The sequence below is a fragment of the Podarcis erhardii genome, assembly GCF_964252035.2.
Source record: "Podarcis erhardii genome assembly, chromosome: 15".
NCBI classification, from domain to species: domain Eukaryota; kingdom Metazoa; phylum Chordata; class Lepidosauria; order Squamata; family Lacertidae; genus Podarcis; species Podarcis erhardii.
Genome location: NC_138505.1, coordinates 5,996,369 through 6,017,935, shown reverse-complemented (window position 1 = coordinate 6,017,935; position 21,567 = coordinate 5,996,369). Strand labels below are relative to the sequence as shown.

Sequence of the window (21,567 nt, the reverse complement as noted above, 5' to 3'; positions counted from 1 at the left end):
AGTGAGTAACACTGCTGATCAAGATTTTCCTAACTGCAGATGTCAGTGGTTGAACCTTGGACATTCTGCTTACAGAACAGTTGCTCTGCTATTGCTTCTATACCATATATGTGAATGGTCCAATGATATGGTTGGTCTACCTACCCCAGAATCATCTACCTACATCATCTTGGAGTAGTCCTTCAATAACTCAAGCAGCAGTGCATTTCCCCCAACCCCCCAGGATCATTCAATGCCATTGATTGGGGTGGGGTATGATGTACATTGAAAGTAGTGCTGTTCACACACATTGAGCCTCTCCTCAATTCAATTTGAAGTGAAGATAAAACAAGACTTTAGGAGACGGTTTGCCATTTTATTAGTTGGCATGCAAGCAGGTAGATTGTACAATAAAAGAAGAATTAGAAATGTAGAAGAGAGAGAAAGAGAAAGAGTCACACACATTGAGAGAGTCATGATGACACCATGGGAAATGCTTTGTTAGAGATGGCTCCTAGGAGAACATCCAGGCGAGTCAAAGAGTGCAGAACTAAAAGAGGAGAGGAAGACACAACTTGAGGATTAAGCACATTCCAGAGAGATATAAATTCTGAATGTGAGGAATCAAGTAGTAGCCCTTGAAGTCAGTACTCATGGTGGTGGGATTATTCAATGGACTATCCATTGTAGATTCCCTGTAAACATTGAGAGCTTTCCTTGGGGTTCTTCAGCATTTGCATTGCTTGGGATAGCAGCATTTGCAGCCACAGCAGGAAGATCCACAGCACCCGGAACCACAGGAGGGGGAACAGCAGCAGCAGCAGGGGGAGCAGCAACACTGCTTGCAACAACAGGGGGAGCAGCAACACTGCTTGCAACAGCCACAGCTGCAGCAGGGGGAACAGCAGCACTGCTTGCAGCAGCAGGGGGAGCAGCCACACTGGCAACAGCAGGACATCTTGAGGAAGAGAAGTAAGCTTGAGCTGCAGGAAATCAAGGGATCACCAGTTAACTAAGCGATACATTGTCAGATGTGTTGAAGACATCTTTCACTTGTGTTTTGCATTAAGCACTATATATTTCATATACATTGTCTCCTACTCAAGACAGAGCTGAAATTATTTGCCTACATTACATAAAGATTTGTGTGTCAGATAAAACATGGGAGAAATGACTGCCTGTTGAGTGTTGAAATGGAACAGTCTATCCAACCAAGAATTCAATATTGATTTTAACTTCACACTAAATCCTGGGCCATTTTCCTCTTTACGTGAAAGGAAACTCAGATTTGTCCCCCCCATTACAAAAGCAATTGGCCCTACAAACAATCTTGATTCTCTCACAGCTCAATACATGTGACATGTGCCCTGGTTATTTGCAGGTGTCACCTTTTTATGTTGTAGGTATCAGTAATTTTGATGTATACTTGATATATATCATGGGAGGAATATTCCTCCTCAGTTGATACGAGAAGAAATTTATATCTCTAGGGAAGTCATTACTGTAATAAGGACTCCATTCAACAGCCCAAAGGCAAGGGAAGTGGTCAGTCCTCAAAACTACAACTTATGAAAATGTAGCATCCATCACGCAGATTTGTTGAAGAGATAATTAGATGATCCGATCAGGTAAAACCCAAAGAACCTACAAGGAGTCTGTCATTTAAAACAGCATGGATCTATGTATTAAAATATGCCGGTTGAGATCCTGAAATCTGAAATGCTAACAGAATCCAAATTGTGAGACTGTTGGCTCCTCTGTGCATTTGATTCAGATGCATTTTACAAGACCAGAGTCACTGGCCTCCCTCAGACCTTTAGCTCCCCTGCAGTAAATAGGAAGAATGCATAAATATTGGAAATGAGCTTACCTTTGTTCAATATAGGAGGTGCTGTGAGGATATTGGATCCAGTGTGTTGATGAAGTATTCCAAGAAGGTGGACCTTTATATATATATATATATATATTTTATTCAAGCAAAAAAATTTCAAGGGAAAGGCAACTTATTTTACTATGAGTTGTCAACATTCATTTCACTATATAGGAGTACATTAGTAGGTTTTTCATAATAATTGAAACAATTAGTCCTACACTTACAAACATTCAAATCAAATCTGAAATGACAACTGCAACTTTGCATGTTTGCCAGTACAAAAAAGTTAGAGAAATATTAGTTTATTATTATCCAAGTTCTGTTTTTTTACATGATGATTTTCAAAATGGCCACTTACAATGATATTCATATTTCATACCAATTTAAGAGAAACCACTGCATTTAGTTGCTTTAATATGTACCCTGTTAACAGGTCAACCCTTTCACAATCCATGATGCACAACTGAAGAATTAAATGGTCTGCATTAAACCTTGATGCTGCCCCACACCGTTATCTGGGGCATGACCTCTGACTGTATTCACAACTCCCCCTTTTTAAAAGTATATGATTAAAACTGTATTCTGGAAACACTGTAATTCTCAGCCCTGACTAAAGGGGCAGTTATGGGACTGTTTTTAAAAACAATTATGCTGAGATGAATGGGTGCCGTGGGAGTTTCTCATCGTGATCCAACACCTTCTTTTACCAGGAAATACCATCAGATCTTCTGACTCTACCTTCTGCCCCAAACTCAAAGGATCTGACGTTTGGATCCACAGGACTTGTTATTTGATCATCATAACACATATTTATCAGCAATGAGCAATGAGGAAATAGCATTTGCCACCATATTGTGGCTGTTTGGTTAGCTGCCCAGGAGGGTGAACAATAGCAGTCCCATTTTTTTTTATTATTTAATATGTGGCTTTCACAAATGTTTACTACAGTAAAAATTAAGTGCTAGACTACTGCAATACATTTGGGCTGCCTCCGATGACTGTCTTCCAGGATTCTGTCACACAGAAAGAATATCACAGCGTAATTTGCACCAGACATCTGAGCCATGCAAAAGTAATTGGCTTCTATCCAGAAGTTCTACTTAGAGTAGAAGCACTAAAATGAATAAACCAAAGTCAGCCATGTCTATGAACTTTAATGGGCCTGCCCTGAGTACATGTTGCATGCTGTACACAGAAAGAATGTCCTAAAGGTTTTGTCCACAGGTAAATGATCTAAAAACTAATACCCTATGGCATCAGATCTCAGAGAGAAACACATATGATGCCTGTTCGGACTTCCGGGATAGCGCGAACGGGTAATGGCGGACTCCCTCTGAGCTCCGGAGGGAGTCGGCTCCGCTAAGGACGGGTCTTGCCGTGCCGGCGACACGGGGACCCTTAGAAACCGCAGGCGCGGAAGCCTGCGGACATGGTGACTCGGTGGGCACCTTAAGCGCCCTCCCTGACCCGCGAAGAGCCTTTTTAAAGGCTACGGAGTGGACCGGAGAGTGGCGTGGTGCTGAGAGTCGATCGCTGCCTTGGCGGAGCGAAGCCGCGAGCCATGACCGGAGAGCGCTGTCTTTCTTCTTAAAATTTGGACTGAAAATGTAACCCGTGAGTAAAAGGAAATTTCGGCACTAAAAGTTTCTTATTTACGAATTCGAGTATGATCGGGGGGACGTGTTAAAAAGGAAGTCCGCACTCCCCCTCCCCACCAAAAGATTTAAAGCAAAGAGATAGCACCAGGTCGGAAAGACTTTGGTGCTTAAACGGAGAACTTTCACAAACTGAATTAAGAAGTAATTTGAGCAGGAGTGGAAGAAAGAGGAATTCCGGGGGTTTTGCTTTTTAAGTTGACCCCCCCAGACCCGGGTAGCGCCCAGTGTGGGAGCCCGAGAAACAGAATAAGGAGTTTGACAGCTGTCAAAAAGAGCTGTCAAACGACTAGCCGAAACGTGGAACTGTGTTATAACTGCTTTTCTGGATTAAATGCTACATTGAAACTGAATTGATTGAACTGATTGGAAACAAAATAATTCTTAACAACAAAGTAACTGACTGTTGGGTGAGATTCATGATGGAGATCCCTCTGGAGGGAACTGATGACATTGCAATGGCTGCTGAAGGAAAATTACTGGCAGAGATACAAAAAATGTTTTGTCTGGTGGGAACCTTGCAAAAACAGAACACAATTATGACTGAACAGTTGATGACCTTCAGTTTTAAACTTAACGACTCTGTCAATGGAACTAAACAAGTGGAAAAAAAATTTGCAGCTGCAGAAGGAGAGATAATCCTATGGGGGGAAGGAGAAAAAGAAAGAGTTCAACAAGAATGCAAACAGAAACCTGTAACTTTTGGGAATCAAAGAAACAAGGAGGATGACTATGGGATTGCAGATCTGCAGGGCCAGAGGAAGAGAGAAGCCCCTGGAATAATCAGAATATTGAATCAACAAAGAATGAACAAGTTCAATGGGGACTTCTTTCTGGGGCTGGACTTTGGGAGATTTGTTGTCTTTGGTCAAAAACTGTCTTTGTTTGATTTGGAAGAAAGAAAATATGAGGAGCTGCTGACAGAACTTCATGGAGAAGGGAAGACCAACAAAGAGGACTATAAACAAAATCGGCGGAGAGAGGCTAACTGGGGCCTGAAGGCCTCGGATGTCAGAAATCCAGGCTAAAACTGTTGTTTATCTATTTGGGTAGGGGCAAAGCGGGGGCAGGGGGGAGGGGAATTTGGGGTGGTAAAAACCTGGGATTTGGAACTGAAATATTATGATTTTAGATTTAATATTAAAAAAAAAAGAAAAAAAAAAAGGATGAATTTGTGGGAGAGAAATTACGCCGACCTTGGAGAATAGATCCAATATGGGAAAGGGAACATGTAAAATTATGATAAGTTAAAAAGGGGGAAAAGATAAATTGGAAGGAAAGAATTGAATAATTTTTAAGAGACCTAATAAATAATTTGCTGAGCTATGTAGTGAAAATGGAAGGTGGGCAGGGGAGTGCGGGGAAGTCATTGAAAGAAGGAGATGAAAATTTGGTTGTGTTTTGTTTTGTTTTGTGTTTGTTTTACTTTTGTTTTGATTTTTTTTTATGTAAGTTTGTTTTGTCTTTAAAATTGAAAATTGAATAAAAATTATTTAAAAAAAAAAAAAAAAAAACACATATGATGCCTGTTCATCTGAAGCAATTCCATAAGTGCCCCCTTTGGACAGAACTGGGAATTACCGTGTTGCAACTGCAGAATAACTTTAATCACCTGCCTTTGAAATGGACGGTTGTGGACAGAGTCAAGAATCATGCACCTGATGACTGTGTGGTAGAGGACTTTTAATGAAGACCTCGTCATCACTGGTTGGTGCATAACTGTTTGCAGGAGGATTCACAGAGGGGTATATAAAGGCCCAACATTCAGGAGTTCCTCACTCACTCACTGGATCCAACATCCACACCAAATCTTATTGCTGAAAAAGGTATGTTCTGTCTTCATTCTTTCGGTTTCCTAGATTTCAGGAGAGCTTCAGGTCTTTAGGATGTAGTGTAACAGCTCTGGTTTTGCAATGAAACTGGTTCACTATATTTCTTATTCTTGGTGACCAATCTTGTTCTCCTGCCACATGGGGAGGTGTGCATGGAGAAAAGCGTAATTGATGTTAATTCTAACTCAAAGCCTACTTTTCTCTTGGGGGCAAGGGATTGAAGGTCTCTTGCAAATGCCATTTCTTACAACACATGTTTTTATTCATTCAAGGAGAAGTTGGGATCTTGCCTTTAGGCCTGAATTCTTTCAGCATTGTAGGACTAAAACATTTGCCTAATATTGTGTTGCACAGGATCTTAGATAGTCTTTTTTCTGCCAAGCATGTCATCTGTTTCCTAATAGGATGTTGGGGGCTCAGACAGAATCCTCTCAAATATGTTAGCCTGACTTTCAGTGAGTTCCCAAGGGAGACTCAGAAGAGGCCAGTTTATGCATTCCTTTCCTTGATGCAATGTGTAGCAAACTTTAAACATACGTTTCATGTTGGTCTTAAGCTGTAATGTTTGGCTATCAAAGGTGTTCTTAATATTGTGTTGTGTTTGCTTAATGGGAAATCCCTTGAATCCTTTCAGCTCCGCCTTCCCTCTCCACCGCTAAGATGTCCTGCTGCTCCAATTGTTGCTGCTCTCCCTCCTGCTGCAAGTGCTGCTGCTGCCCCTGCTGCTGCTGCTCCACTCCTTGCTGTTGCTGCTCTCCTTCCTGCTGCTGCTCTTCCCCCTGCTGCTGCAACTCTTGCGGCTGTGGTTCCTGTTGCTGCTATCCTAAGCAAGGCTGCTGCTGAAGAAGTTCACTGAAGGGTTGAGAGCTGCTGCCTCCTCCATGCTGGTGGACTCCTTGGATTCATCTATTTCTGTCCCTTAAGTTTATTCCTGCCTCCTTCTACAACCCTGGATTCTTCTCATCTCCTTCTTACTTTGCTTTGTTTTCCTTCAAGGAGCCATGCCAGTTGTCTTCTCTTTATCATCATGGTGGTCCTGGGAGTCATTCTCTTTTCATCTCTTTGAATAACTCCTCTATGGGGGAAAAATATGTCCATATGGCAGTTAATAAAGATTCTAAAGCACAGTAGAGTGTTCTTGTGTTCCTTTGCCTTGAGATGGAGAATGTGTCATAGATCCTGCATAAGTCATCTGCTTGGCAAGCATCTCCAGCTGAAGGGTTGCTGGGCCAGTAAGGATCAGAAGCTGAGTTCTTGAGGAGCACATCTCCATATCTCATACAATATTGGGAAGGGGGCCATATCTCATTGGAAGGGCACATGTATGACACACATACTTAGGAGGCTATTCTAGTTTTTTTGCACAGCAATTTGCACAACCCCAGAATTGTCTACGGCTGGACTTAACTGTCAGGGGTCCTTTACCTTTTTGGAAAATAAGAACATTTGATAGAACTTCTTGGGCAGTGGCGTCCAAACTTTTTTCAAAGAGGGCCAGATTTGATGAATTGAAGGGCCATGAGGGCAAACCAAAGGGCCAACCACAGTCAGATTAGGCCCCCAAAATGGACTTTGGACATGCCTGTTCTTGGGACAATAACTCTCCAGGTCCATCACAAAATCAGTCTGGGATAATCCTTTGATCCACTACAATCTCTATTTGCAAAAACTATTTGCAAAAAAAATGTCATGTAGTATCTGGTAAGAACGGGATAAAATATGGCGTCCTGTGAGTGAGTGAATAACTACCAGGTGGTGGACCTTATTATGTAGCTCTAGGACTGCTCCCCCTAGTAGTGAGCCATTACTCAACAATACTCATGTCTCCATTAAAACACGGCATTAGCTTCCACTACAACATCATCTGGTGTATGATCCTTGACTGTGCGTACACCCTTCATTAGAGCTGTTTCTTTGTAGTTAACCTTGTAATTCTCACCCCATAGCCAAAATGGCACTCATAGTGATGGATGGACAACATGAGTTGCTCGGTCAGTCCAGGACCTTAGGCACAGATGAGGAATGTGTGGCCCCTCCAGATGTTTCTGGACTACAGTTCCCACCATCCTTTATTGCTGGCCATTCTGGCAAGGTCTGATGGGAGCTGGAATCCTACAATACCCTGGTGGCCCAATTTCCAATCCCAACCCTATGAATTTATTTCAGAACTGAAAACTTATTGATTCCTCAGCCTGCTCAGAACATCTGGCATTGGATTTCTATGGCCATGTGCTTGCTCTCTCTTAATAAATATAACCATTGCTTTAAAAAACATTATTACTGCTACTACTACTATTACTATAATAGGTTGTATCTAGTGATGTATGGAGGCAGAGATATCTGTCACATTCCTTGTTAGTCACAGTCATTGTTTCCGTTCTTCTGCAGTTCAGCTTCTGCTATTCCGTTCTTCTATCTGCTATGGCCAAAACTAATGCAGTTGATTATGCAAATGACTTCAATACTTTTAAATAGAAACACAATGTTTCCATAAATAGTGTAATTAGGTACTGTTTGTGGACTAAATAAAAGCTTGCAAATACACTCTTATTCATTTGAATTGTTTCTCATGGCACCAATAAAAAGGATAATGGCATTCCTTTGCACACTCACACACAACACCCCTCAGGAATACAGTGGTACCTCAGGTTACATACGCTTCAGGTTACAGATGCTTCAGGTTACAGACTCCGCTAACCCAGAAATAGTACCTTGGGTTAAGAACTTTGCTTCAGGATGAGAACAGAAATTGTGCTCCGGCGGCGCGGCAGTAGCAGGAGGCTCCATAAGCTAAAGTGGTGCTTCAGGTTAAGAACAGTTTCAGGTTAAGAACGGACCTCCGGAACGAAGTAAGTTCCAAGGTACCATTGTATTCCTTTTTTGCGGGGAGGGGTTCCAGGAAGCATCTGTTTGGACACTGTGAGACATCAGCTGCTGAACTAGATAGATCCCCTCCCCACCTTAGTCTGATCCATCAAAACTTTTATTTTGTTCTGTGTCAACGACTGAGCAGGGGAGGAATGGTGGAGACCTTCTCCCCCAGCCTGACCCTTCCAGAGAAGAAGACACTTCAGAATTACAACAGGGGTTTGAGGGAGGTCACAGCTCAGAGGAAGATGATGGGGGAATTTGGGAAATAATGGTAGAGGAGGAGGAGGCAGAGCCGGAGCAGCAGCTGGCTGACACGTTATCAGTAGAAAGCATTCCACCATCTCCCAGAACCTGGTGGGCCTTGAAAGTAGGAGAGCAAAGAGCTTGGAGACAGATGGCCCTAAGTGTCAACCATAAAGTGTGGGAGGGTGCTGTTGATGAATGGGGAAGTGGGAGAAAAGAGGTGTGGGGTTTTCCTCAGGACAATGTCCAGGGAGGCTGTCTACCAGCTCCACCTGGTACCCTACCTGCCTCGCCAGACTGTCTCGCCAGAGTGGTGCATGCTCTGATTATCTCCTGCTTGGGCTACTGCAATGAGTTCTACGTGGGGCTCTGAAGATGACCTGGAAACTGCAATTAATCCAGAATGCGGCAGCTAGACTGGTGACTGGGAGTGGCTGCCAGGACCACATAACACCAGTCCTGAGAGATCTGCATTGGCTCCCAGTACATTTCCGAGCACAATTCAAAGTGTTGTTGCTGACCTTTAAAGCCCTAAACGGCCTCGGTCCAGTATACCTGAAGGAGTGTCTCCACCCCCATCCTTCACTGAGGTCCAGCTCCGAGGGCCTTCTGGCAGTTCCCTCATTGAGAGAAGTGAGGTTACAGGGAACCAGGCAGAGGGCCTTCTCGGTAGTGGAACGCCCTCCCTTCAGATGTGAAGGAAATAAGCAGCTATCTTATTTTTTAAAGACATCTGGAGGCAGCCCTGTTTAAGGAAGTTTTTAATATTTAATGTTGTATTGTTTTTAACACTCGATTGGGAGCCGCCCAGAGTGGCTGGGGAAACTCAGCCAGGGTTATTATTATTATTCCAAGAGGATGGATTCCCGAGCCTCTCTCTGTGAATTTTGGATAAAATCAGATGGCAAGGACTTTTCCTTGTCTTGTCCATTCCTAGCAACCTGCTGCGGGGGTTCGTTTCTCTGCCACCTGACACAGAGGGTTCTTGCTGCAACTTGACCTTCCTTAGGAAGTGATATACCACCAACAGTGGCATATTCAGGTTAAGTAAAGGCGATGTCTTTCTAGCACAGCACATTCCACTCCTCTCTTTTTGTCTATATTCACACCTTTCATTAAAAGAAGGTTGGCTAATAGCATATCATTAACAACATCTTATACTAATAGCAGAGCAATTCTCAGGTCTAACCAGCATGTGCTTAGAAGTATGAACTAGACTGAGGAGTAAATTAGAAGCTCACACACAAAAAAACAACAACCAACGAGGCTGAATATCATGGTTGTTATCACCCAAATTAGAGACTCCCTCACCAGATGCTGTTGGACACCAGTTCCCAGCATCCCTGACCACTGACTATTCTAACTAGACCCAATGTGAAATGGAGACTAACAACATATGTTGTTGTTATTTATTATGGGTTGTATCCACTGGTAATCCTACACTGAAGTTCATGGGAATGAATTACGTATTTCACTGAGTCTATGCTGAATAGAACTTAGTTGGATTTCAGCCAAATTTCCCCTGCCCAAGTCCTGGAGATGAACAGGAAATGTAACTAAGTTTTAGGAAGTGTTTCAGTTCATAGTACTATGCTAGGTTGACGAACAGTAATCAGTAATCTCCCACATGACAAGCATGGAAAGTTTCATAAGCAAAGTTGCAAGTTACACAAGAAAAGCGTTGCTGGATAAATCTAGTCTAGCATCTTCTTCTCATGGTGGTAAACCAAAGGCCTCTGGGGAAATTGGCAAGGAAAACTGAATATGAATGGAACAGCAATTCTATCCAATTAGGTTCCCCAATAAATGGCTTTCACAGGCATACTTACAATGGAAGGAGAACATAGTCATCAACGTTAGCAGAAATTGACAACCTGATCCTTCATGGATATATCTAGTAAAGGTAAAGGGACCCCCTGACCATTAGGTCCAGTCGCAGACGACTCTGGGGTTGCGGCGCTCATCTCGCTTTGCTGGCCGAGGGAGCTGGTGTACAGCTTCCGGGTCATGTGGCCAGCATGACTAAGCCGCTTCTGGTGAACCAGAGCAGCGCATGGAAATGCCATTCACCTTCCCACTGGAGTGGTACCTATTTATCTACTTGCACTTTGACGTGCTTACGAACTACTAGGTTGGCAGGAGCAGGGACCGAGCAACGGGAGCTCACCCCGTCACAGGGATTCAAACTGCCGATCTTCTGATCAGCAAGCCCTAAGCTCTGTGGTTCAGACCACAGTGCTGCCCGCATCCATCAATACCATAGATCAGGATTATTTAAATATTGTCACTGTCCCCCCCATGTACACTGGCAACTTGACTTTGCTAGGTGTCATATTTCCTCAATAAGTAAAACTTACCTGAAAAGTCACATGAATCTCCTAATGGGAGGGGGATGACATTTTGCACATGCATCTCCAGTGGGATAAGACCTTCCGGCTCATGAATCAGAGTCTGTTGTCACTGAGTGAAATGTCCACCATGCTAAATATTCTTTCTATTACATTAATCCTTTGAGTGCCTCTTAGACACATGGGGAAATTACAGTGTTATTAGCTGAACCTAAGTTAAATAATAGGCCCCAAATATACTTTGTTCATCACAAATACAACAAGATCCCAAGAAGGATTACAGACCGGATGATGGCGCAGCGGATGGCAATGAGCTTGGATGGCCAAGGAAGAGCTGGGCATGCTTTTACATTGCCTCACTTCCTTGGGGATGGGCTTGTGGACCTGCATAAAAGGACTCCCATCCCTCTGTCCTACACCCACATTACCTCATTGACTTCACAGTCTACCACAACTGGTAAGTTCCACTGATTCTTTTGTATTTTAAAAGCGAGGAAGTGGGAAGAACCTTTGACAGAATTGGAGTCCTTCCTTCACAATGTGATAATCTAGTGTAAGTGAGTTCTGAACTCTCCGCTCAGCCCATTATCTGCCTGGAAGGACCGAAGCTCAGTGGTAGAGTATGTGCTTTGCATGTGGAAGATTCTAGGTTCAGTCTTCGGTATCTCCAAGTAGGGCTGGGAATTGACCCCAGTTATGAAACCCTGGAGAGATGCTATCCGGCAGTGCAGACAATACTGAGCTCAGTGGAATGATGGTCTGTCTCAGCATAAGACAGCATCCTATTTCCATCCCTCTACTGCATTCCTATATTCTACTTTGCACAACAAGCTAGATACAACAAAACGTTGTGGCGTAGACTGCATTGTTTAAAGCAGACTGGGAGGTGCATCAGAGAGCGGTTTGGCAAACCACTTTCTGAAGCCTCTTCCTTCTTCAGATAAATAGGGTTGGGGTTGGGATGAGCTTTGAGGGGGTAGTAGAGGGGGTAGATTTAAGGGGAGGGGTTTTTGTGTAAAGGGAGGATGAATTGGCCAAATGTGAGGGAAGGGAAATTAACAGCTGGGTTGGTGAGGGGGGTGAGCAGAGGTGGCAGCCCCTACAAGAGACAGTGAGAGAGAGAGAGAGAGAATGTATCCTTTTGTTTTTTTGTTTTTTTGTTTTGTTTTTTTTTTAAAATATATTTTATTAAGGGTTTTCTTGTTTTACAGTGTAAGTGTAATGCCTCGTGTATTTTTTTTTCCCGTGTAACATTTTTACAAATCCATTTCATTTGTTGAGGCATTAGGGGGAGAAGAAAAAAGAAAAGAAAAAAGAAGAAGAAAGGAGGGTGGAAGGAGGGGAGATGGATGGGGGTGGGGTGGGGTAGCGGTGTTTCTATTATGCTTAATGTATGTAGTTTGGTGTCAGCGTGCTTGTGTTGTTCACTTGTGTTCCTTTGGTGGTGAGAGAGGTTGGGGTTGGCCTAGGATGTGATTGTTTGTTTGTGATTGGCTGTGGTGATCTTTGTTTTCGTGTGTGAGTGAGGTGGGTGGGTGTTTTGGATCAAGTTAGCCATATTGATTTGTATGCTGTTGGTGGATTATTGTCATTTTGGTTCTCTTTCAGCTTTGCACTCCACAAAAGATGGGCTGTAACGATTGCTGCTCTTCATCCTGCGGGACAGCTGTCCTGTGCTGCCCTGTGCCCTGTTGTGGCCAGTCTTGCTGCTCCCCCTGCTGTGGCCAGTCCTGCTGTGGCCAGTCCTGCTGCTCCCCCTGCTGTGGCCAGTCTTGCTGCTCCCCCTGCTGTGGCCAGTCCTGCTGTGGCCAGTCCTGCTGCTCCCCCTGCTGTGGCCAGTCCTGTTGTGGCCAGTCCTGCTGCTCCCCCTGTTGTGGCCAGTCCTGCTGCTCCCCTTGCTGTGGTCAGTCCTGCTGTGGCCAGTCTTGCTGCTCCCCCTGCTGTGGTCAGTCCTGCTGTGGCCAGTCTTGCTGCTCCCCCTGCTGTGGCCAGTCCTGCTGTGGTCAGTCCTGCTGTGGCCAGTCTTGCTGCTCCCCCTGCTGTGGCCAGTCCTGCTGTGGTCAGTCCTGCTGTGGCCAGTCTTGCTGCTCCCCCTGCAGCAGTTGCAAATCTTGCTGCTCTCCCTGCTGCAGCCAGAAATGCTGTGCCCCCTGCTGTGCCACTAAAGGTTGTGGCACCAAGAAGTGCTAAAGGACCGTCCAGAGTCAAACAAAGTCCAGAAGCAGTCGATGCAACAACCGGAATAGCGACCAACAGCATTGGTTGTTAAGGCTGCTGGGTTACTTGATTACAAAGGATGAATTGCCTGAAGCTTCTCACCAGGCTCCTTCAGTCACTACTTCGAATCTCCTACTTCTTTGTTTCCTATTATTCCTTCAACAGCCTTCTCATCAGCAAAGGAGCCTATTGCATGTAGCCAAGCCTATTGTATAATAATAATAATAATAATTTATTATTTGTACCCCGCCCATCTGGCTGGGTTTCCCCAGCCACTCTGGGCGGCTTCCATAAAAACCAGAGATACACTAAAATATCACAGATTAAAAACTTCCCTGAACAGGGCTGCCTTAAGATGTCTTCTGAATGTCAGGTAGTTATTTATCGCTTTGACATCTGATGGGAGGGCGTTCCACAAGGCGGGTGCCACTACCGAGAAGGCCCTCTGCCTGGTTCCCTGTAGCTTTGCTTCTCGTAATGAGGGAACCGCCAGAAGGCCCTCGGCGCTGGACCTCAGCGTCCGGGCAGAACGATGGGGGTGGAGACGCTCCTTCAGGTATACTGGGCCGAGGCCGTTTAGGGCTTTAAAGGTCAACACCAGCACTTTGAATTGTGCTCGGAAACGTACTGGGAGCCAATGTAGGTCTTTCAAGACCGGTGTTATGTGGTCTCGGCGGCTGCCCCCAGTCACCAGTCTAGCTGCCGCATTCTGGATTAGTTGTAGTTTCCGAGTCACCTTCAAAGGTAGCCCCACGTAGAGCGCATTGCAGTAGTCCAAGCGGGAGATAACTAGAGCATGCACCACTCTGGCGAGACAGTCCGCGGGCAGGTAGGGTCTCAGCCTGCGTACCAGGTGGAGTTGGTAGACAGCTGCCCTGGATACAGAATTGACCTGCGCCTCCATGGACAGCTGTGAGTCCAAAATGACTCCCAGGCTGCGCACCTGGTCCTTCAGGGGCACAGTTACCCCATTATTATTATTATTAAGATTTTCTGTATGCACAACCAGGGATACAAGAAGGCATCTTTGCCCTTACGGTCCTCCCCCTTCAGTTCTAGAAGCCACTTGACTGCAAAGAGCCTGATGAGGTAAACTCCACTTCTCTTTTCCCTCAGTGGAAATCTAATGCACCAATTCCTTATTGGCAATTTCTTAGCCCAAGCATTTGTTCTTATTCTTTCCCAGATATTCCCCTCAAAATTACCTCATGAAAACACTCTGAACCTCACATAAATTCCCCTTCAAAGATGGGGCAATTATTTTCCCTATAAATTTCTGTGCAGAATTTTGTTTTTTGTTTTGTTTTTGTTTTGTTTGTTTTTGGCTGAAAGGTCTCTCTCTCTTACACACACACACACACACACACACACACACACACCCTCTCCCACTGCCCAGTTTGGTGGAAGGCTGATGGTTTACCTTGTGGGCTGAGGAAAAGTAGATTCCAATGATTACTGCTTCAAATCTGCCTCAATATCCCCCCCCCCATCCTTCAGTTATTTAAGAAGGAGAAAATACTGACAATTCCAATTCTCAAGCCATTTTGTACGGAGGCATTTCATTACATTTCATTTCATTTCAGTACGGCCGCTCTCTGGGGACTGAACCTGTGTCCTTCTGCATGCAAAAGAGCTGTTCTACCACTGAGCTACAGTTCTTCCTTCCTTTGGGGGAATCTTCCTCTCAAAATGGCCACCCAGATGCCTCAAAATGGAGCCCACAAGGAATCAAGCACAGGAGCACTCTCTGGCATTCATAAGCATTGCTGCCTTCGACCATGGAGATAGCCTTATCCTCCGTGAATCTTTCTAATCCTCTTTTAAAGCCATCCATGTTGGTGGCCTATGGGAACATGCTCCATTGTTTACCTCCGTGCCTTGTGATGGACAAAATGGCATCCACCAACCCCAAGTTTACATATAGAAGCTGAAAGACCTGGCAGGTGACTTTTAGCTCCCATCTGCACTATACATCCAAAGCAATATTTTACAATTTTAAACTATAACCCAGGCATAGGCAAACTCGGCCCTCCAGGTGTTTTGTGAATACAACTCCCATCCTCCCTAGGACCAGTAGTCAGGGATGATGGGAGTTGTAGTCCCAAAACATCTGGAGGGCTGAGTTTGCCTATGTCTGCTATAACCTTTTCCCCTCAAAGAAGCCTGTTGTCAGGGGCTGAACTGAGGAGGACAGATCTGAGGAGGAATAGTGGAGACCGCCCTCCCCCTCTTCTTGAACCTTCCTGAGAAGGGGAAAATCGTATTGATTTACAGCAGTGGTTTGAGAAGGGTCACAGCTCAGAGGCAGGTGAAGAGAAGAGTTGGGAGGTGTTGGGAGAAGGGAGACAGAGCCAGAACATCCAGCTGACATGTTAGCACTGGAAAGCCTTCCTGACCCCACTTCTCCCAGAACCCGGCGTGCAGTTCTGGATTTACGTATAAGCTAAACAAGCTATAGCTTAGAGCCCCACTCTCTTGGGGGCCTCAAAAAAAATTAAAGGGGGGAAAAACCTGGATGTACATTTTCAAAATATAAGATTAAAAAACAAATAAAATAAAACCTACATACAGCAACCGTGTTTTGTGTTGTGTAGGCTCCTACGGTGTAAGTCGTGGGCCTCTCCTGCTAGCCTGCTCTCTCAAATATCTCAGGTTTGCTCATTTCTATATATAGGGTGCCTACATTCTGCATGGACTGGTTGCATGACAACATGTGCAAATGGTTTTAGATACCTATAAAAAGGTAAAGGTACCCCTGCCCGTTCGGGCCAGTCTTGACAGACTCTAGGGTTGTGTGATCATCTCACACTATAGGCCGGGAGCCAGCGCTGTCCACAGACACTTCCGGGTCACGTGGCCAGCGTGACAAGCTGCATCTGGCAAGCCAGCGCAGCACACGGAACGCCGCTTACCTTCCGCTGGTAAGCGGTCCCTATTTATCTACTTGCACCTGGGGGTGCTTTCGAACTGCTAGGTTGGCAGGCGCTGGGACCGAACGACAGGAGCGCACCCCGCCACGGGGATTCGAACCGCCGACCATGCAATCAGCAAGTCCTAGGCACTGAGGTTTTACCCACAGCGCCACCCGCGTCCCTTAGATACCTATAGGTCCATAAATTACCATATAGTATATATTCAATACAAAAAAAACAGTGACAATCTGTTGTTGACAAAGGACAGCTGGACATATAAAGGGCCCCATTACCTTCAGTAGCTTAGGGCCTCATCCAACCTAAATCTGGCCCTGCCTGCATGCATTGAAAGTGCAAGAGCAAAAGAGTCAGGGACAATTGACCCCTGGCAGCCACTGTAAGGAGAAGCGCTGTTGTTAAGAAGGGAGTGGGGAGCAGCCCAGTTGGAGCAATGCCATCTTTCGAGTGGTTGCACTTTCCATCTCTCTGTGATTCTTAAATAAATACATTGGTAAGACCTCTTGATTCCTGTTTCCGGCATCCAGTCGTGAGGGAAGGAGTTCATATTCCCTTGAAGTCTGGCCTATCTGACACCCGTGAACTATAGTTTGTTAAGGGTGCTGAGCATTCCCCTCACAGAGCTACAATCCCTAGAATTCCCTGGTGAAAGGGATTGATTGGTCATGCCCTCCAACATTTTTCCAATGAAAATAGGGACAGCCTTAATAATAGTACAGTGGTACCTCGGGTTACATGCGCTTCAGGTTGCAGGCTCCGCTAACCCAGAAATAGAACCTCAGGTTAAGAACTTTGCTTCAGGATGAGAACAGAAATCGTGCAGCGGCGGCAGAGCAGCAGCAGTGGGAGGCCCCATTAGCTAAAATGGTACCTCAGGTTAAGAACAGTTTCAGGTTAAGAACGGACCTCCGGAACAAATTAATACGTAACCAGATCTACCACTATAATAGTAATAGTAATAGTAATAGTAATAGTAATAGTAATAGTAATAGTAATAGTAATACATCACCCATTTGACTGGGTGGTTTCCAACATATGTAAAAACTTCCCTATATAGGACTGCCTTCAGATGCCTTCTAAAGGCTGTATAGCTACTTATCTCCTTGGCTCAGGGGTTGCATAACTCCATACCCTCCAACATTTCCCCAAAGAAAATAGGGACGTCCAAAGGAAAAGTGGGACATTCCAGGATCAAATCAGAAACTGGGACGGCTTCTGTAAATCTAGGATTGTCCCTGGGAAATCCTGGATTGTCTGGATTGTTAAAAGGGCCTGAGATGTAGTTTGCAGACAAGAGGTGATGATGTGGGGGTGAAGTATTAAGACAATGAGAACTTATTTAATTTCACAATTTATTTTTTTAATGTTTGCTTTGCACACCATGTGGCTCAAAAGCATGGTATCACCTCTCATTCAGTTGTTAGGAACTAATTCAGGAATTCGTTCCAAGGAATAAAGCAAATGGAAATTGTTCATTTGAGCAGAGGATGTGATCATGGTGGTGAGGAAGGTTTCAAGCATTTAACTCAGCAACATGCGATTGCAAGAGGTGAACAGACAGGTTTTCAAATTGGGGTTCTCCATGATGGGGTTTCTCCACCCGGCTGTTGAGATGGAGATTTCAGGTGTTTCTCAATGCCGGCAAAGATTTATTTAGCATCTCTTCCCTGGTGGGCAGCATTGCTGGATGGGGAGCTGAGATCCACGAGAGCAGCAAATTCGTGAAGGGACATAAGAATATCGGCGGCCACAACAGCTGGATGAAACGGGGACCTGCCTCCTGACATAGTAGACCACTCTTGGCCTACGTTGGTTGCAACAGCAGCAGCCACGACCTCTACAACAGCAGCAACTCATTTTTAAAGAGTAGAAGGGTGAACCTGTAAAGGAGACAGAGAGATGGTTGGAGGAGGAACCACACAACACTTTTCAAAACATATCGTTTAGATCAGGCTTCTATTCTGGCCACCAGTAGGTCTCCTATCATGACCCACCATGAGCTCATGAGATGTCAGTCTTCGCTGCTTGACTGGGATTGCAAAAAACAGTCAGGTTTGTGTCATGAATCTAGGGGCCATGCAATCAGGGTGATGGGCTGCACGTAGACTTGATATATAGACTGGAATTAGACTCATCAGGATCCTGCTAGTGCTCTGTGTGATCCACCAGTCTCTGAATGATTCTTCAACACCCTTCAATACCAGTTCTATGTCTTGGAGAACAGTCATAGTTCAATGACACAGCGGCTGTTTTGCATGCAGTAGGTCCCAGTTTCAATTCCTGACATCTTCAGTTTGAGCTGGGAGAAACCTCTGCATGAGATGCAGGTGAGCTTCTGCCAGTTGGTAGACAATCCCCTCCTTCCCAAAGACTGAGAAAACTTGGACACATCCAGACTACCTCCCCACCTTAAGACTTGGCAAAGATTGACATTGATGAACACCTCAAACCTATTCAACACCTGCTGCTATTGTCCTCCCACTCCATATTTGCTACACTGGTCTGGCATTGAAGACAGCATCTACAGCCATTGTAGCTTAGTGGTTAAAGTGTTGGACTAGGACACAGGAACCCATGGTTCAAATTCCCACTTGGTCATCATGAAGTTCACTGGGTAGGGGGGTGTAATGGTTGTGGGTGGGTTACTTGTGCGTAAATTGCTCCCAGTTCAATTAGATCGTTTGCTCAGCCATGTTTAGGGTTAGAGCTCACCCTCCGTGACCTGTTAGTCACTTGTAGAATCCGACAGTGGGCGTCTCTTGAACCTCTTCCAGCATAAAAGCTGTTTGACCCCAAGTCTCCTCCTATGTTCCCTGCGCAGAACGTGTCTGCGCAAGTAAGGGGACGGCAAGGGCGTGCCTGCACTCTCTCTGCTGGTTTCGGTTGAAGGGTCTTGGAGCCCTGACACCGATTCCTCCATCTCCCTCTCCTCTCTATTGGTGTCACGCTGAATTGCTCCCCCCCGACTGGTTCCCTCCCCGGCATCGCTCTGGAGCCCTGCCTCCGCCTTTCTCTCTGATGTCAGTTCCCTGACAGGGGGGTCAGTCCCTTGGCCTATCACTCTCTTTCACCCTAAATCTCTACAGAGGTCTTGTGTGAACCATCTACACTCCCTTAAGATCCCTGGGGAAAAGGTAGGATACAAACGTAAAAGAATCAATAAAGCAATTCTGTCTTTTTTCTGTCAGATTCTTTGGGATGGGTCACCAAGGAGCAAGTATATGGAAGAACATGGATCCAATGTTGTTTTAGATGGGGGTCTCCATGCCTATCTCTAATGGGTAGTTTGAAATTCTGTCCATCCCAACACAGAATAATTGCTGAATTTGGAGGGGGAAGTGCAAATATCCAACTCTCATACCCTGCCACATCTTGCATGAATAATAATAAAAACACCTTACCTTGTTCAGCAATGGTAGTTCCTTAGAAGAACAAGTTCCAGTGAAGGAGTGAAGAACCCTCTCCTATTTTATACAGTGCTATCGACCCATCCCAGGGGAAGTGAGACATCTCTAAACACCAGCTGATTCCTAATGTAGTGATGACATCCTTTTGTATTCCTCCATTCCAATTGGCATTCCCCTGCTTAATCCATATCTCTCATCAACTAGGCATTTATTAATTGTGGGTGATTAATGCTTCATTGGCTTGGTGCCCTGGTTATTTTGAAATCAGAGCTGAAAGCACTTATAGGAGTATGACAAAGGAATGATAGCGTGACATCAAGCTGGCAGTGATAAAACAAACATATGGCATAAAGATGCTTTCTTGAGCAGGAGAGGAATGGTCTACATAGCTCAGTACTATCTGCACCGACTGGTGGTGTCTCTTCGTGGTTTAAGGCAGGGGATCTGATACCTTCTACCTGTAAAACAGATGTTCTACCACTGAGTTATGGTGAATTCCCTGTTTAGGAGTGGTTGCTATCCAATGGCCTTTGTGGTTGCTATCCATCAAGTTAAACCTCTGGGATGGAAATTGATATTTCTTGACTTTAGACAAGTGCTCATGTACATATAAATATATGTGCATGCATGGGCACTGATGATTTGGAGCACTGCAAGTATATGAGAGTGTTCCAGTTTTCCTCTGAGAGAATATAAAGAAGTCCCACCCTGTTCTAATCTGATTATCTTTGTTAGCTGAACAAGGCTATAATAACCTATCATAAGTAAATATGCCCATGTTTTATTTAAAAATAAATAAATGCTATTCCTGTTTTGCCAAGTGCACCAGCTGTTGGTATGTTTCCAAGATGCCAATTTTAATTTACAAAGGTCTGAATAGCATTTGATAACAGGTAGGTTCCTCTACACAAGTCCCTATGCACATTGCTTTTTCGGGGGGGGGGGACACGGACGCAGGGGGACCCATACCCCTAAACATCTTGTGAATCTTTGTGCTTTTGTCCATTTACTCTATTTATTTTCCTGATTTGAACTATATAATGGTGATTTTTCTGGGCTGCTCCTGTAGGCCAATCAGGTTGTGGATTCACCTCCTCCAGAAGCCTGATTGGCTGCTCCTGCTGATTCACTTCACCTGGAGCTTGATTGGGTGGCTCCTGCGGACCAATCAGACTGCTGCATTCTGGATCCTATGGTTCTAGGATTCAGCTCAGTACATAACAGGAACCCTCAAGCTGGACTCAAGCAGAAGAACCCTGTGCCTTCCTGTGGCTTACAGCATCTCATATTCAAAGGAATTACTACCTCCAACTATGAAGGCAGAGTATAGCCATTGTGTCCAGTATCCATTGATAGCTTTATCCCCCATGATTCCCCCCTCCATTTCTCTTTTAAAGCTACCGAAGTTGGTGGTGTTGTAAACAAAAATTACCCTTTTCCCTTATGGGGTATAGAGAGCCCATATAGAGTCCTTACATAGGTTCCCTACTGGTAGGAGAGAATAACAGAGGCCAACCAGAGAATATTGAGAAGCAAAGCAGCTGGTAAGGCTGATCTTTATTGATCTGTTGCAACAGGGTGCTCTCCTCACCCACAGGAGAGGAGGAGGAGGAACCCAGAAAAATGGCATGCAAGGCCTTATAAAGACTTTTGAAATTGTCACCCTGTAGATCATGACCACCCCCAGAAACATCATACATACATCACAGAAGGGGTGTAACCTAAGACCAACCCTCAGATACATCACACCTACATCACAGAAAAGGCGGTCTTAAAACAGAAATTTGAATGTTGTTTTTCTCCTCTTGTTGTTTTTCTCCTGTCTGGCAGGTTACTTGATTGGATTTCCTGGGGAGCCTGGCCAGTCTTTTGTAATGATAAATACTTAGTTCCTGGACCAGGTCACAGGCTCACACCCTATTCAAACACAGACATACCCTTAAGACAGGATTTGTGAAGGAAAAGATAATGGGGAGGCTTTTCCATTTTCCTTTGACCTTGCAGAGAAAACATTTGGTCAGTTTGGGACAGTTTGGGAATCAAAATGGTTCCAGGTCGGTCTTCCTGTGCTGATCTATGTATGTGCTTGGTTGGCACACTTATGAACATTTAACATATATCTAAGACCTCAAAATTCCTATCACAATGGTGACCACCACCTCTTGCAGGAGTGAGTCCCATAGTTTAACTGTGTGCAGTGCATGAAGATGTG

At 44.8% G+C, this 21,567-nt stretch overlaps 3 long non-coding RNA genes across 4 annotated transcripts in view; 2 read left to right on the top strand and 1 right to left on the bottom strand.

Annotated features, from left to right (window-relative positions):
- The window catches only part of LOC309330125, a 55,360-nt gene extending 50,689 nt beyond the window's left edge, over positions 1 to 4,671 (top strand). The window contains exon 3 of the long non-coding RNA XR_014151289.1: positions 4,661 to 4,671. This is a non-coding gene — a long non-coding RNA (uncharacterized lncRNA). The remainder of the gene's footprint in view (positions 1 to 4,660) is intronic.
- A 619-nt stretch (positions 4,672 to 5,290) lies between these two features.
- LOC309330787 lies at positions 5,291 to 6,466 on the top strand. The gene is made up of 2 exons (XR_014151581.1): positions 5,291 to 5,333; positions 5,974 to 6,466. It is a non-coding gene; the product is annotated as an uncharacterized lncRNA (long non-coding RNA).
- An 11,211-nt stretch (positions 6,467 to 17,677) lies between these two features.
- LOC309329783 lies at positions 17,678 to 19,483 on the bottom strand. 2 transcript variants are annotated; one of them, XR_014151219.1, is made up of 2 exons: positions 19,345 to 19,483; positions 17,678 to 17,828 (listed from the first exon to the last, which is right to left on the bottom strand). It is a non-coding gene; the product is annotated as an uncharacterized lncRNA (long non-coding RNA). The 2 variants fall into 2 exon arrangements; XR_014151220.1 differs by having other exon boundaries at positions 19,350 to 19,483.
- Positions 19,484 to 21,567: the final 2,084 nt, after the last annotated feature.